Raw genomic sequence first — 11,332 nt, 5'->3', positions numbered from 1 at the left:
TTTGGGCCTTCTGGGGGGCTCAGGGCAGAGCCCCCCACGCAGCACAGGGCAGTGGGAGGTAGCGGGGATTGCCTCCCACCTGGCAGGAGCGGGTGAGTCAGGGCTTTTTTTTTTTTAAAGGGCTGGGAGCTGGGGCAGGCAGGGCAGCCATGGGGGGGCTGAAAGAGTGGGTCAAGGGGCTCATGACAGAGCCCCCCCATGCAGTGCAGGGCAGTGGGGGGGCAGCAGGGATTGCTCCCTTCCTACCCAACAGCAGCCGGTGAGTAGGGGCTTTTTTTTTTCAAAGAGCAGGGAGCTGGGGCTGGACAGGGCTGGGAGAGCAGGTGGGGGACAGGGCCTGTGTGATTCAGAGATTCGGCTGCTTCAGCAGCAGCCTAAATTATGTTACCATGGGTCAAAAAACAATTTTCCACAGTTAAATGATTTTTTCTTGTTCCCCTATCTTCTCTGATTTGGGTTAGAAACAATGAAGTCTTGAAGGGTAAAACAGAACAAAAAATCATTTTTCACAAACCATAAAAGAGAGTTTGGGACTTTGTTTTTGTTCACCTGTTCCACAGATACCATGATTCTCTTTCTACATCTACACAGTTCTAGTATCTGTCTGGGCACAGAATCTGCTGCATATTACAGTGCAAGCCTGATCAACTTCATGTAGAAGGGTGTCTCTTTCCAATGCCATAATTTTATTTTTGTTTTGTGGAAGGAGGAAGAGAGTATCAATTATGTGCTCTCTTTCTGGATCTGAATATAAGAGCCCTTGTGCTGAACAATAAACAATCACAGATAGCAGCCACCTATGATTTACTAAAGTTAAACTAAATGTGAGGCGTGGTGACTTATGTCTATTTGTGCTCATGCCTGCCCTGGAAAGCAGTGCATCATCTTTTGTAAACATTTTGTTTGGGTTAGATTGATAGGAATTTCATCTTGAATTACACTACATTGATAAAGAAGTGGATAAGTGTAAATAAATAAAATTATGCAAGCCTCCCCTTCCATACAGTTTTCCTGTCTCCCAGTGCTGCTTCCATGTTAGACCATCTCATGATATTGAATAATCTGTTAATTGAGAAATCTTACAATAAATAACTTTCTCATCCATGGAAAACAGATCTAATTTGCATCTTTCAAGGTATAGTTAGTGAGAGGCAGAGTGGTATGAATGTTCATAGTTTGATTCCCTGCAATTATACTTTGTATCCCTGCCTTGACTAAATTCTTATTTGTGGGTATGTCTACATGTGGATATTACTATGGAGCAACAAACTCCAGAGCTTATTGCTTCGGTTACACTGTTTTCACATGCCCCCAGGTCTGCAGCATGTTGAGCCAGGTCAGAGCAGCTCCAGCTGGTAGGGAGGCTCAGGGATCAGCCTGATAGCCCAGGGCTGCTCCCTCTGGCTCAATATAATGCAGAGGTGCTGGCTGGGGCATAAGAGTGCTTTAGTGTAGAGCTAGGTGGGATGCCACAGCCAGCTGAGGCAGCATCTACACGTGCACTGCCATGGAGTAATCAGCTCTGCAGCAAAATAGCACCTGTAAATACTTGCTATGGAGTAAATTAGTTTACTCCAGCCTAATAGGGGTGCATGTGTAGACAAGTAACATTTACGGCCCAGCTAATTAGCCTACTAATGACACATGGGACTTAAGTTGCTTGAAAGAGCGTGTCGCTCAAACACAAACACGTTGCACCGTATTAACCCAGGCTAAAATTTTAAAGGCACAGTTAATTAATGAGGACTAAACATCGTGTCATCTACAAACACCCCGAGCAGTAAACATCCCATGCAGATGTGCCCTCTCTCATACATTTTAAGCTGGAGGTTGCAAGGGAAAAAAATGAAAGACTTTGAACCTGTGATTAAAATAACTGATGGTGGGAACTGATATTTTAGTCTGAGTGGGAGGGGAAGAAAACAGACAAAAAGTACTCTTGGAAAGAGCTAGAATCTTTCTGAATCCAAGATCCTTTTAGTTTAGGGGAGAGGCTTCCCAAGGCTTCTGGTAAAACTGTTTAAAGCATCTCAAAATTTTTCCTTTGTAACAACAGCTCTCCTGTAGATTACAAAAAAGCTAGAGACTTCTCTTGTCTAAGGCAGCTGGTTTTTAAGGTATCAGCTGAGAGATGCTAGAATACAGCAGTGCTCCAGCCTTGCCTTCTTTCATATCCTGACTCCTGCTCTGGAGTTGTGGAAGCAGTGGCAACTATGTTGGTATCTGACAGATGAGAAATCACCTGGAGAATTCTCAGCAGGCAAAATACAGCCATTACATGGGCACTTTCCATCCCCTGACTGACTCAAAAGATCCAGATCTGAGTAAAGAAATCTGGCATGATGTGTATTTTAATAGGTCAGACAGCCTACAACTGGGTTGCATGAAACACTTATAAAAACTGAAATATGAACAATAATTTTAAAAAGAGTTAAGACTTAAAGGCATGGTTTAATGGATTACAACTAATCTGAAAAATATCTTTCACAAAATCCTATTCCTTCAAAAAAAAGTCCAAGGATTGTAATTTTTTTTTAAATAAATAATTAAGGAACCCATCAGTTCCCAAAAAAACTGTACAATATTTTTGCTACTAGCCCACCTTATGTCACCTTTAAAAAACTTACTAAAGCACCACGTAACAAATGGGGTCAGATACTTGCACCTTTCATTTGATACAAAGCATTATACTTGGGTAGCAGCAGCATATCTACATATTAAGAAGGACCTTGCTTATCTAAAAATGCAACTGAAATTAATGAACCAACATGAGAGTAAGGAACTACTCAGTCTGAAGAAGGTTTGAAAAAATATGGTCCTTCTTGAATAGCTCTATTGGCAGCAGTGAGACTACTACTCAGAGCAGAGAATTAACCCATGTGAGCAAGACAGTAACCTCTGACCCTAGAATTAAATGACATTCTCTAACTGAGAGCTCAAATTTCAACAAGTCTTTGCTGTAATGTGGTGCTCTTCCCAACTCCATTACCCTACCTCTCTGATGTGCACCTTTCCCCCTGAATAATAGTAGTGTCTCTGCTCAAATTGAAGCCACTAGGGGTTGGATAACCCTGATAATCACTGTCACACAGAATCATGAAGTCAGTTCAAAAGATTTTTTTCAGACAGTTAACAAAGGGAAGTATAACAAAGGAGTTTCATTTAAAATGGAAACATTTTTTAAAACTTAACCATAGTGTTCCTTACGGTGAATTCTATAACTGGATTTCTTTCCATGACTGCAACTAATTCTCAGCCACATCTAATACTAAAAATGGACCTTAGAATTACTCGGGGTAGGAAACTATGTAGGGAGGTGAAGCTTGATTCGTGAGCTCATCTTGCATTCTGAGACTAGGGAATATAAAGTAGTTAGGAAGTCTCTGAGAAATGTAAAGTGAAAGTGGAAAGATCAAAAAGAAGACCACAAGAGGGCAGATAGACTACATTATGGAAGATGAAATGATTAGGTATAGAATAAAAAGGAAAGGTGTCCTAACCAGTAAGACAAACCTAGTCTGAAGAAATAATATGCCTTTGGCAGAAGACTAGAAGTTATGAATGTGTAGGGAATTGTACAACTTTTCTTTAAATGATTCTGGCATTTTTGAAGAGTTGAAAGATGTCAGTCATGGCAGTGGCCATGATGACTCTGAAGCCCTCTGCTTATTCTCAGGTACAACTGGCGTGGGCAAGAGAACTAGCTTCACACATGGCCTACCTGTCAAGACTTTCAAGTAGGGTGTTTTAATTCCTGTTGGAGCAGTCTTCTGATATACATTCAAATGCTCCCCTCCAACAAAATTATAGGGTTTAAATAAGCCTTATCCACACACAAATCCCAAAACTGTATGGGATGACTAACAATTAATTTCAGGAACAAGACCTGCAGATTGGGGCTTCTCAGGTTGGTAGGGATCAGTGGTAAAGGTGAAACTTCTATCCTGTTGAAGTCCTTAGCAAAACTCCTGTTGACTTTAGTGGACCCAGAATTTCATCCTATCTCTATGTTATCTCTTCCAATGGTATGTATTGCAAAACCAAGTGTTATTTTAAGCATATAGCAGTAGAATGGGAGATTTTCCATTCTGGTATGGTTCACAGAGACTTTTTGTACTTCATTATCTGGAAAACATTTTGTTGGTCTGTTTAGTGTTCAGAAGATTTGTGGGCTGGGGCTATAGAACAGGTCTGCTAAATATTCTGATCTGCAGGGTCCCTGCTATGGCAATCCCTGACCTCTTTTAGGAATGGGACTTATTATTTTGTCATATTATGTAGTTCTATGATGTGTAGAAAGAGAAAGTAGGATGAAACTATATTCCCAAAGATACAGATCCTTACTTGCTTGCTTAAATATTTTCAAGGCCCCAACCTAAATCAGCTTTATCCCATCAGCTGCTACTCCTGCCAAATCTGTACAATGTCCAAGTTCAACTTGGAATGGTATGGGAATAGTATGTACATTACAATCACATTTTCCATCTGCTAGGTGTGTTTTATTGCATGTGCACTTGACACTATATGTGAAATTCCTCATTTCAGAGGTTCCTATGTGTGTGTTTTTTATATTCTCTCTTCTATTCTCTCTTACATTTTCCCTCAAAAATGCAGTTTATCCATTATTTTAAGCATGTATAACCTGACAAGAGAGAAAAAGAAATACAACTATACCAGCTGTAGGCACCTTTTTCCTGGCAGAATGACCTACCTCAGGTCAGAAGCAAGGAGGGGGGTAGCACAGGGAGACATGCCCACAGCTAGGGGGAAGTGCCAATGGCTAGATCTGGCCTGTAGGCTGTAGGTTACCAACACTTGAACTGTTCTAGTAAGTAGTGGTCCAGGTGAACTTCTGTTGAAGTTAACTGGAGGTTTTCAACTGACTTTGGATAAATGTATCAGATCCTTAAAAAGCAAGCACTGCATTAGAGGATTCAAAACATGGGTTTTAAAGTTTTTAACATGAATTTGCCTTACAAAACATCTGACTTTGTGAAACTGGTGACCACTGGAAAGTGGAAATCTTTCCAGTGGGGCATAGTTTAGTGGCAGCAACTATATAAGTGTTGGAAGAGAGTACAGAAATTATTGACAAAGATAACTATGTTCTTGTTTGTCTATATACAGTTGTAATTCTAGAAACATAGTTTCCTCAAATGGATTTACAGGAGTATAACTAAAAATAGAACTTGAACAGAATACTTCAGAATTTCATTTATCTGGTATAGCTGAACTCATTGGAAAATGATATGATCACATGTTGTATTCAAAATGTTGTAAAAAAAACTATACTAAGTTGGGGGATGGAACAGATGGCTTGGGTTTCCTTGTGAGGAGACTTGGGACATTTCAGCTCTGGTTCCAATCTGCATTATGTAGGTAGTGATCAAACATTGATAATTCATTACAGTATTATTGGGTGAGATCTGTAAAATGAGTTTTCTGCTAGCTCAGTTGCTAGTGGATGCATGTTTGTATCTTTAAAAAATATCACAATAACAGGACTTCTGGCAGTTTCAGCTGAGAGAGTGTCTAGATGGGCATGAAGGACTGACCTCCTCTCTGGCTTTTAGAGAGAACCCTTCTAGGAAAGGGCTGTAATACATTCCCATAGCAATACATGAAAGATTGAGCTTCTTTCATATATTCCATTCCTTCTCTGCTTGTGCTAGAGCAGTGGTTGTCAACCGGGGGTATGCATACCCCCAGGAGTACTTAGAAAGGTCTTAAGGGGTATGCACAGGCGGGCAAGGATGGAGCACACCCTGTGGCACAGTGGTAGCGTCTCCCCTGGTGTGTTCCCACATGTCACCTCTTACGCAGGGGAGAGGGAGGGGCAAGCCAGACGCCACCAGCCCCATGCAGCACACCGCGGTGCCTCTTCACCCCCACCTCAGCTCACTCTCCTGATTGGCCACTGGGCTGCCACTCTTGGCTACTAGCCGATGGCAAGAAGGCACCATGGCCACCTCCTGCCTGCAAAGCTGTGAGAGCAGCAAGGCACAAAGGGTCTAAATGGCAGGAGGTGTTTCTATGTCCACTCCCAGAACCAGAGAAGGGGGGGGTGAGGGCAGTGGTGCCCCTCTGCAGTGGACATTGGGCGGGGGCTCCACATGGTGGCCACTGCTGCCACCCACCACCCCGCACCACCACCCCACACTGCCGCCTCCCAGAAGTAGGGCCGGGAGGGGTGAGGGCATTGGCGCTCTTCTGCAGGCTACACAGGTGCTGGCTGGCCAGCCGAATGCAGGGGGAGTGGGGCTTATGCAGTGGCTGCCACTCACCACACCGCTGCCATCACCAACTGTCCCACACTGCCACCACATGCTGCTTTCCCACAGCCATTTGCACATGCGGCTCCATGGTTGCTGATGAGTGGCATGCGATTGGCCAGGCGTGAAGCCTGTTAGCAACCCATGGAGCTGCACATGCAATCAGCTGAGGGAAAGTGGGGTGTGGCGGCGTGAGGTGGTGGGTGGTGGAAGTGGCGGTGGCCATGTGCAAGCCTCCCCCCCACACCGTGTCTAGCCTCCACCACTAGAAAGGGTACACTAGTTTAAAAAAGTTGAAAACCCCTATGCTAGAGCACTTGAATATTCAAGTTTTATTGGTTTGTTAGTTATTATCAACATTAAAAATGTATTTTAATAACTGTATATACGAGGGGCTATAATGGAAAGTGACGATAATGGAACTGAAATAAGGGTGAAGGTCATTCAAGCATTAAGGGGTATAGATTATAGCCATGTCAGTCTAAGGACATAGGCAGATAAGGTTCTTTGGGTAAATCCAATATCTTTTATTAGACTGTGATATTATACCCCATACAGGAAGCTGTCAACGTGGTTTGCCCGTGGGGTATCACCCTCAACTTTCCTGCCATGCCTTGGTTTTAAAGAAGAAAAAAGGAGGGTCCTTTGCTGTTATGGGTACTTTCATGTGGACACTTGCATTGCAGGGACTCCTGGGGCTCCTCCTCCCCTACACCACATCCACATGCCTGCCAAGATCTTGAGAGTATCCATAGATCTGCTTTTGAGCTACCAGTATCAAATTCCAAGGATGCAAACTGGGCTTCAGTGATGCCTGTTCCTCAGTGGATTTAAGCAATAGGCCCACAGGACTAGGCTTACGTACACTGTGGCACCCAGATCCACCTCCCAAGAAAACTAAATCAATTCATGTATTTTATCCCAACTCAATAAAGTTTGTACCCCAACTCTGGGTTGGCACTGATTAATTAATGCTGAAGTCTTGCAAGCTAACCTGGCTGTAATTCAGGCGTGGGGTTTGTCCTCTCTTTCAATAATCAATTAACAGAATGAAAAAAGGCAAATATCCATGAATTCCTCTCACTCAATCAGTTCTCGAGTATTTCCTCTAATTCGGGTCTGTAAGTCCATGCCTCATTGTGTCACAGACTCTTTAGCAAAATGACAATTAACTTTTAAAGAAAACAAAACAGCAGGGTCTTTGCTGCACCCGGGTCCCCAGGCTCCTGTGGCTGCCTGACTTATATACACCACTCCTGCCGTCCTGGGGCTTCAGTCCACGGGGCATCTCTCCCTGCATGACTGGATGTTGGAGGCTGGCTGGAGATCCCTCTGGGTCTCCAAGCTGTGGAAACCACACTGCTCCCCTTTGGCTCTGGAGCTTCCCGGGGTTTTTCCTTAGTGGGGCTCTGCTTTCTCCCTCTGTGCAGCTCTGCTCCTCCTTTTCTTCTCATACCAAGTCACAAGGGTGTGATGTCACTCCTGGCATGCTGCCCAACCCACATGGAGCAGGTGCTCATAAATCTCTGCAGCAACTACACTAGCTACTCCATTGCTGTCATCTCTTCAACCGAATGGTAAGCACTGCCTGTCTCCTGCCCTTCCAGGACTTCCAGTGGCTCTTCACCAGTGGCCTGTCATGCCTCCAAGCTCCCTCCCTCGCTGGGACCGACAAATGTGGCTCAGGTCACTGTTCCATAGACCAACTAAAATAGCTGTAAAAATTCTTCTTTGCAATCTTTTGGGTACAAAAACCCTTTGTCAGGTGAAAAAACATGTAGAGTTGGTTTGTGCTCTTTCTGGATGGAATAGAAAAGAAGCCTATGTGCCTATCCAAGCAGTTTTGCTAAGGAACTCTCTTTGCTTTTCCTGAAAACTTTCTGAACTGGTGGGATCTGTTCTTTATTGCTATCCCAGTCTACCTATAATTTTGTCCATATCCCTCTTAAGTGGTTCCATGCATTCAGTTGACAACAGTTCTTATTTTTGATCATTTCCCTTTTATAAGTATCCTCACCAACAAGATCTGAATAGTAATAACTAGGGTTTTCAAAATATGATCCTCATTATCAAAGTACGATTCACTAGCTTGTTTTTAACTTCTGCAATTTTAAAAATATTTAGAAAAAGGGGAAATAGGAATTGCCTAACAACTTTGATTAAAATGTTGTCCATTAAAACTGTTGTAATGGGAGAGATGATTATCCTTGTTAGACATCCATTGTGTCTACAATGTTGTACATACAGCTAATTCCACTTGAAATTTATACCATTTAGACATCTAGGGCACCTATACAGGAGCAGGGAGGCTAAAGGTCATTCAAGTGCCCCTGCCACCATTTTGAAGTCTGGGGACACTGATGCACAAGACAATTTAATTAGAGTGGCTCCTGGAGCTAGTGTAATTACAGCATCCCCCCACCACTCCTGGAGCACATGTAATAAACACCCTATTAACTAATTCTAACTGCAAATCAGACTCTGATTTGCAAATTCTAACTGAAAATTTGACTCTTTTTCATTTCACTCTTCTTGGGCCTTCAGCCCTTGGCCCATCTTGCCCTGCTTGGGGTTCAACCCTTAGCCCTCTCGGCTGGTGCCTGCCCCTTGCTCCCTGTTAGGGCTAAGGCCATGGCCCTCTCAGCTGGAACCTGCCCCTGATAAGGCTGAAAATCTGGAGTACCTCCCAGGCACCCCTGTGTGCAACCTTTTTGTCCTCCTCTCAAGCCAGTACCTGGTCCTCCAGTTCTTGAAACATAAATGCCAGTCCACTGGCTATGTAATACAAACTCTCCGCAAGCCACCTCAAAAATTTCCTCATGGGCTATAAGTCCCCCTTAACTCTATACCTGCATCTTGGAGATAGCCTGGGTACTGGTCAGTCCCTTTCTGCAGCCATCTTGCTTAGGATGCATGGCCAGACTGGCTGCCTGTCCTCAGGTACTGATGTTATGTGTCTCTAAAGTCCCACCCCTTCCTGTCAAGTGGCTTTCCAACCACCCACAGAGGCTTCCATTTAGGCCTGATGGCTGGCCTGCTGCTCTCTGTGGTGGCTTAGCTGAGCTGCTTGTAGCTCTTTCTGTGCTGTGTGGAAGTCTGTTTTATGGCAGCTAGCCCTCTAGCGGTTAGCCTGCTTCTTAGCTGCTGTCCCCCATCCTTGCCCCCCACAGCCAGCTTAGCCTGCTGCAGCATAATCTTAAAGTAACAAGAGCCCTGTGGCTCCCTGTTACATCCTCCAACTGCACACCCACTCCCCCCCACCATAAACGATGCATGCCCCCAGAAGCTGGTAGGCACAGCAACCTCCCACAGGCAGCAGCAGCAGTGTTGGTGGTAGCATGGTGGCAACAAGTGGGGAGCTCCCATAGGTGGCTGTGTCAGTGGCGGAGGGGGTGAGCACCAGCTGGCAGTCGGTGACCACCCACAGACACCACCAGCAGTGGCAACGACCAGTGGCGGCAGCAAGAGGTGGTGGTAAGCAGCATCTGCCTGCAGGTGCTGCCAGCAGCGTCAGCAGCACTTCTTTCACGGGGTGCACCGCCAATCACAGAAGGTGCAAGTGCATCCACATGCACCCCCTACATATTAACAATGGCTCCCACTGTACACCCACTCATGCCTACTGCGTGAACCACCCAGTCATGGACACACAGTGGCTCACTCTTTGCTTTGGTCCCAGGGCTGAAGCTACAGCAGAGCCACTGCCTGCTCCAGGCGAGTACCGTAATATAAGGTGAGACTTTCCCCCTGCCCCCCACCCCCAGGGTGACTGGGGGGGAAAAGCCTTCATCTTGGCTTCAAGTGAATATGGTATTTTAATTACTTTCATGGACATTTGTGTGTAGATTGGGCCAGACAGTTACACATGACTAGTATCAAAGATACTGAAGGTTTTGTTTGAAGAAAGACTCTATTCCTACCATTGTCCACTGCATGAAGTGGAGCTAGAGAGGAAGGATTCACCTGTAGGAGGCTCATGTACCTGGGCAGAATAAAAGGAGTTAACAAAAGGGTGAAGTTACACGTTATAGTGAGACAATACTAAATCTGTGGAAGGTTAAATAATGTTAAAGTTGGAACATGCCGTGAACAGTTGTGCATTAAGGGTTAATATCATTTCTTGCCTATACAGCTCTGACTTGCCACGAGAGAGCTGGCATGGCTGGGAGCCTGGACACCAGCAATCTATGGGCGCATCCAGACAAGCCTGCACGTGCCTCTTGCAGTGTCTCAAACCTCTTTGAGACACTGCAAGAGGCACATATGGGAACAAAAAAAAGGTTCCCCGTGCTGCAAATTTGCAGCAGGGGAGCAAAATTAGACCAGTCAAACAAAACCCCAGAGGAAAAAAACAGGGCAGGGTCTCTGAGGAAACTGGAGACTCAGTCCTCCACAGAGATGATCTGACAGGCTGCCAGAGCATCTCTGTGATTGGCCCATTCCCTGGTCCTGAGGCACACTGCCTGCCCATGCCAGGCAGGCAGTGGTGCAAGCTGCGGGGACTGAGACCCAGATTCTGCCAGGTGAGTAGGTGGTTGGGGGGCTGCAGGAGGGGGGAGGGGACCTTCCCCAACTCCCCACCCCCTGTTCATTCTCCTAGCTCTCGGCTTGCTCTCCCTACTCCCCATTTGTTCCCTTAGCTCCCCCCAGCTCCCTCCTGGCTCTCCCAGCCCCCCCCCACCCTACTCACTAGCAGTAGCAGAGAACAAACAGGAGGCTGGAGAGAGCAGGGTCCCCTGCTCATTTCCAGGGGCTTGTCTCCATCCCCCTGCTTGTTTCCCTGCTGTCTCCAGCCTCCTGAGGCTGGAAATGAGCAAGGGGCTGGAGACCAGCAGGAGGCTGGAGACAAGCCTCTGGAGATAAGCTGAAGACATCTCTCTCCAGCCTCTTGCTCAGTCTCTGCTACCGCCAGTGAGTGTGTGTGTGGGGGGGCTGGGAGAGCAAGCAGGGGGTGGGGGGAGTGAATGGGAGGCAGGGGGAGTTTACAGGGGGCAGGGGAATGAACAGGGAGCTGGGGGAACCAACGGGGTGGGGGTGGGGGGAACAAGGCTCCTGCTCAT

This window comes from Gavialis gangeticus, unplaced genomic scaffold (assembly GCF_001723915.1).
Source record: "Gavialis gangeticus isolate Ggan-Ray unplaced genomic scaffold, GavGan_comp1, whole genome shotgun sequence".
In the NCBI taxonomy this organism is placed as follows: domain Eukaryota; kingdom Metazoa; phylum Chordata; order Crocodylia; family Gavialidae; genus Gavialis; species Gavialis gangeticus.
Note: the sequence above shows the minus strand (reverse complement) of the source record.